This window comes from Takifugu rubripes, chromosome 4 (genome assembly GCF_901000725.2).
Source record: "Takifugu rubripes chromosome 4, fTakRub1.2, whole genome shotgun sequence".
Classification (NCBI taxonomy): Eukaryota; Metazoa; Chordata; class Actinopteri; order Tetraodontiformes; family Tetraodontidae; genus Takifugu; species Takifugu rubripes.
The window spans coordinates 1,315,801-1,321,470 of record NC_042288.1 but is presented as its reverse complement, the minus strand read 5'-3'; positions in this window follow the sequence as shown (position 1 = coordinate 1,321,470).

Here is a 5,670-nt window from a genome sequence, read left to right as displayed (position 1 = left end):
TTGTCATGGTGTGCCGCTGCGACATTCAACATAACACTAGACTGGTTATAGTGGGTTTAGGGGGTAATGGACTGGTTATAGTGGGTTTAGGGGGTAATGGACTGGTTATAGTGGGTTTAGGGGGTAATAGACTGGTTATAGTGGGTTTAGGGGGTAATGGACTGGTTATAGTGGGTCTAGGGGGTAATAGACTGGTTATAGTGGGTTTAGGGGGTAATGGACTGGTTATAGTGGGTCTAGGGGGTAATAGACTGGTTATAGTGGGTTTAGGGGGGTAATAGACTGGTTATAGTGGGTTTAGGGGGTAATGGACTGGTTATAGTGGGTTTAGGGGGTAATAGACTGGTTATAGTGGGTCTAGGGGGTAATGGACTGGTTATAGTGGGTTTAGGGGGTAATGGACTGGTTATAGTGGGTCTAGGGGGTAGATTGAAGTGATTTGTTTACAGCGTCTGGACTATTTCAGACTTGACTATGGTAGATTTGTGTTATTTTTCCCGTTGCCTCGATAAACTCCGTCTTTGACCTGTTATAACTATAATTCTGTGTATTTTATTCCTTCAGTCATTTTCACTCTTTTTTCGCGTTTCCATTTGCTGCTTTTCCTTCGGGGCTTTTTTCTCATCTGCTGAGCTGCTCTTTTTGCTCTCCCCTCGTCTGAGTTCTGAGTGCACGTCCATGAATATTTCATGGTCCAGATTCTCCCGTGCTGACCAATTCTTCGAGTGTGCGCAGCATCCTGACGTTCCCGAATGTAAAACGTCCTTAAACCACCTGTCACATGTCCAGCGAACACGCCGGATCATCACCGCAACAGATCTGACCTCAGGTCACCCTGATGCAGGAAGTTGCAGCGCTCATTTCCTGTCGTGAGCGGTCAGTGTCGCACCTCTGGCCTCGTCCTCGCTTCACAATCTGGGCGCTTCGGTGGCAACAAGATGGGGTTTTCACCGGTTTCTTCCGGGTTCTTGGCGCCTATTGATGCATTTATCAGAGGCCGTGGGTGTGCTGAGCTCCTCTGCTCTGGGCATCAGCGTTGCTTTAGACGGGGGGGGGGGTCAGAACCGCCGAGCAGGAGCATCTTCATGTGCTCACACTGTATCATCAACCGCCTCTTGATTATTAGCCGCCATGGTTCCTTTGAAGGTTCCTTTGGTGACCAAATGTCCTGAACCTCTGGGAAAAAGAGGCACGGGTGCTGATGGCGGTCGGCGTGGTGGCTGTAGGAGGAAATGCTGAACGGGGATTTAGGTTCTCGGTCCACTTAAGTGGGTGTTTTGTAACTCTACGCCGGCCCATTGAACACACCACCACTACAACTGTACAGCACAGGTCCAACCTTTGGTTGGTGTTTCACCTGTATGATGATATTACTCTAATATAAGAATAGTATATACGTTTCTATACTTCCTTATACTATATGCTAGCGTCTTGGTTGTCCTACGGCCGTGTATGACAGAGAACAAATGCCGTTTTTCTGATCTGTTTAGTGTTTTTAATGTGCACGATCAGCAGGAAATGGAGTCATAAAGAGCTGTGATGCAATTGCGGCTCTCAGCCGTGGCCACAGCCACTTCTACGTGATATGAGGTGCTGGAGGATCGAGGCAATGAGAGCGGTTTTACTCGAGCAGCCACTCCACCAGCGACCAAACAGTATCTCACTCACAGCAACTGCTCTGCGGCCCCGAACCAAGCCGAAATCTGGGCATTCCCATCCCAACCAGCACCAGACGGGGCAGCAAAGGCAGAAGACTGGTGGAGGAGCCAGGAACGATGAGCGCACATACTGTGGGAGGTCATAAACAAAGGAAGAAACGCTCCCCTCCATCACTCACTGTGATTCAGTCTGGCTATACGAGTGCTATGATAGCAGACTCCGAGTGGAGGAGCCGCACTTTTCACTACTTGATCTTTTCTCAGTCTAATCCAGCTCTCTGTGGAGAGCACTTAAAAACCTTCAGAAGAGCCCAAAGAGCTGGAGAGGAAAAATGATAAACGGCAAATGCGGCACGGCCCAGCTCAGACGCACAGCTGGGCTGGAAACCCACAATAAAAACAAGGAAAAACACCAATAAAACCAGATTAAATCACAGCCGTGTCGTAAACATCCACATGTGATGAGGTGTGTGCGGGAAGCCCAAGAAAAGAGGTGGGCGTGGGGGGGGGGCGTGACAGCAGGGTGCCCTCTGAGCTCCTGGACACCCTCGGGAGCCCTAATCAGCTGACCTGGAGGGCAGGTGGGAATGTGGGGGTGTGGCAGTTCAGAGAGGTGGGGCAGGACAAGGCCAGTGAGGGACATCATCAAGAATCAGTCCTGTGGGGGCTTTGAGGAGGATGTGGCATTTCCCCCTCCCTCTCTCTCTCTCTCTCTCACACACACACACACACACACACTGATTAGTTTGTGTTAAAATGCTGATAAATGAAGCAGAATTCCGGAGAACTGGAAGAAGCCAGCAGATCTCCTGAGATCCTCTGTTGTTTTAATGTTTTGGGATTCACAGGAGTGAAGCGTCTCCTCCCGTCGGCCTGCTGAAGGGTCACACCTCTGGCAGATGTGCTTCGCTCTCTCACGCAGAGGTCGTGTGAATCCAGACAGCTTAAAGGTAACTCCTGGTTGCCATCCAAGGACAATACGAGTTGAAACGCTGTTTTGGTTAACGGTGTCCAGTAACCGGAGCTGAAAAACAACACAGGGTTTGGCTGTTGGAAGGAAAGCGGCCTTAAGGCGAGCACATCCCCGCTCCCAAAGTTCACATTGTGATCTTTTCCCCACTCGCTCCTCTGATTGGTACTTTGGATGGTGACATTAAGGCTATTTCTGATGCTGCTCTCCTGTAATGATACGCTGGACTTGGACGGCTGTATGCAAGGTGGAACCCTCGCTCGTCCTTTATGGGACGTTTCATGAGAAATGTTGGGGTTTTTTAGAGTGGAGGAGTGGAAATCTCTGAGCAATAAACCTGATTTGTGCCAGTCTCGGAGCAAACTGGTCCTCATGTTCGTAGAACATGTTGCCCAGACATTTAGCTTCCTGACGCACTTTAATAAATGGGCACTTTTAGGTTTGGGTTTATACCTTCAGAATCTTAAAAATAAATTAAACTCAGCACATTTCTAAGTAATTTACCTCAGTGAAGTGAAGCCTGACTGAGCACATAGATTAGAGTATCAGTCCCTTCACTTAAATACAGTCACTGAGTCCTTTTTTACAGTGTAAAAAGCTGATTTTACAGTGTAAAATCCCGTTTTGGACGGACCCTCAGATGCTCCAGAAGTTGTGTTGCAGCATGTTTACATATTGTGCAGTTCTGTTTCTCCTCTAAATTCTCTGGACCTTCTGGAGAAGCCTGACACAGGCATGCAGAGGTCGACACACAGGCGCAGACACACACACACACACACACACATGTGCAGCACAGCACAGGACACGCTTGAGTTTGCACAAACAGAGGCTGTCTGTCCCCGAGTGGGACGTCCGTCTATAGAGGGAGGTGCACAGCTCTGGGGAACAGTAGGGAGATGTGGGACAGGACAGCGTGACAGAGCCGGCGTCCCATGATCTCACCGTGGACTAGCATCATCGTGCAGTCACACACAGGCCGCTGCACTCCTAAAGGGGGAAAATAGTCCTATTATGACGTAAACCTATGAGAAGGTTTTGGAGCTCATTTTTATCAGGTTAAACTTCCAAATTCATAAATTCACAGGTACAAAAACACAGCAGAGAAGCTGGTTTCTGTCACTTTAGGAGTGATTTTTCTATGATTGGGAAGAAGGAAGTTAGATGTTGCCTAAATTATGGGCTGGGCGTCTGGTGTGCCGTCTCCCACTGAGTACAGTGATTCATGTAATGGGCTCCAAAAGCGATGCTACATTTTGAACAACTTATTGGACACGTGAGCTTCAGAAATGGACCGTGGAGCGTTGGAAGAAGGCCGGCATCGTGCAGATGAACCTGGGGAACCACAGTTTACCTGGGGAACTCACGGCACCCGGCTGAACTGTGGCTAGAAGAAAGCTAGCCCCTCCTAGCTAAACATCACTGCTCACCATGTTTTCATGAACAGGGTATTCCCTGAGGGCTGAAAAAAGGCTGCACCCTGCATTTATGGTTCAGGGATGGTTTCAGGAGCAGCAACAACAAATTTAAGGTGTTGGCCTTCAAATTCCCCAGATCCCCGTCCACTCCTGCTTCGGCGTGATGTGCCGAACACACACATCGCTTTGTATGTGACGTATTAGGAAGCAGGAACACAAGGAAACGCAGTCCTGTTTGCGGGTTTAAATTTGCTGACTCGACTCCGAGTCCATCCTGGCTGAGAGGGAACTTCCTCTCCTCACTTCTGTTTTTCCTGCCAAGACAACGGTGACCTCTCTGTGGGGGAGGGAATGTTCTTTCCCCAAAGATTAGGCACGCTGCCTCCTTATTTTTAAATTCTCCAGCCACACAGGACGTTTCGTGTGTGTGTGACATGTGAAAGCGCGCACGCTCCCCCCTCTCCTCAATTTCCTCATTCCGCCCAATGCATTGTGGGATGCCATTGCTTAATCCTTGTTCAGTCGGAGCAGGTACGGTGACACGACCCAATTTTCCATCCAGCAGCGTGAACCTTATTAATGTGATGTTGGAGATGGATGACGGAGGCAGCTGCCCTTGTGAACGACCGTGTGAGCGCCAGCGCGGGTGGAGGGTGGAGGGTGGTCCCGTGTTGACAGGAAATGCCCAGGATCACGCGGGGAACCAGGGTTCCTCAGTATGCAGCACAGGCAGAGCAGGCCTGCAGCAGATGATTTAGGGCTTGGCTGGAGCAATCAATATTCCAGCAGATATGAAATCCAGAAACACCACTGAAGGTGTATTTAACGGATGTGAATCTGAACTGCAGAATGAGAGCAGCATCAATCACCAGCCGCCCGGGTGGATTTCTGCGTGGGGACAAGAAAAATGGAGGATTCTGAGGGCTTTTTAACCGTGATTAACCATATTTCCTCCCCTTGGGAACGATGATGACGATCGCTGATGATGTCAGTCACCTTCATCAATTAAGGCAGACAATTCCCCCCCCCAAAAATGGAGCAAAAATAAGGTGCCACGTGATAAATCCTGCCGTGGCGTCTGGACTCTGACGGTGGCCGATGACTCCACTGAGAGCCATCAGCTGAGGAGCCCGGGGGGGAAAAATGGGATGTGGGAAAACATTTATTCTAAGAGATGACAGGATAATGATGGAGGCGTGTCTCTGCGCTGTTGGCGGGAAGGTGGCTAATGAGGCCGGACTAAGACAGGAACGCATCAACTAGATGCAGATCCATGAGCAGTCAAAAGACAAAATTCCAGGTGTCTTCATTTTTATTCGTGTCATTATTTTAACTCCCAGTAGTTGATTTCTGTCCAGTGGTTACAAGTATCCAGAAAAACGGAACCTTTAACCTTTAACACGGCCGAGTTTATTGATGGACAGATGTTTTAGGGAGCATTTTAGGGTGTTCTCTCATTCAGGGAAGAATCCATCCTGAAGATCATATCAAATCAATCAATCTTTATTTATAGAGAGTCTTTTACAAGCAAAATAGTTTCAAGGTGCTTTCCAGAATCCCAGGGCCTGAGGAGAGGAGAGGAGAGGAGAGGAGAGGAGAGGAGAGGAGAGGAGAGGAGAGGAGAGGA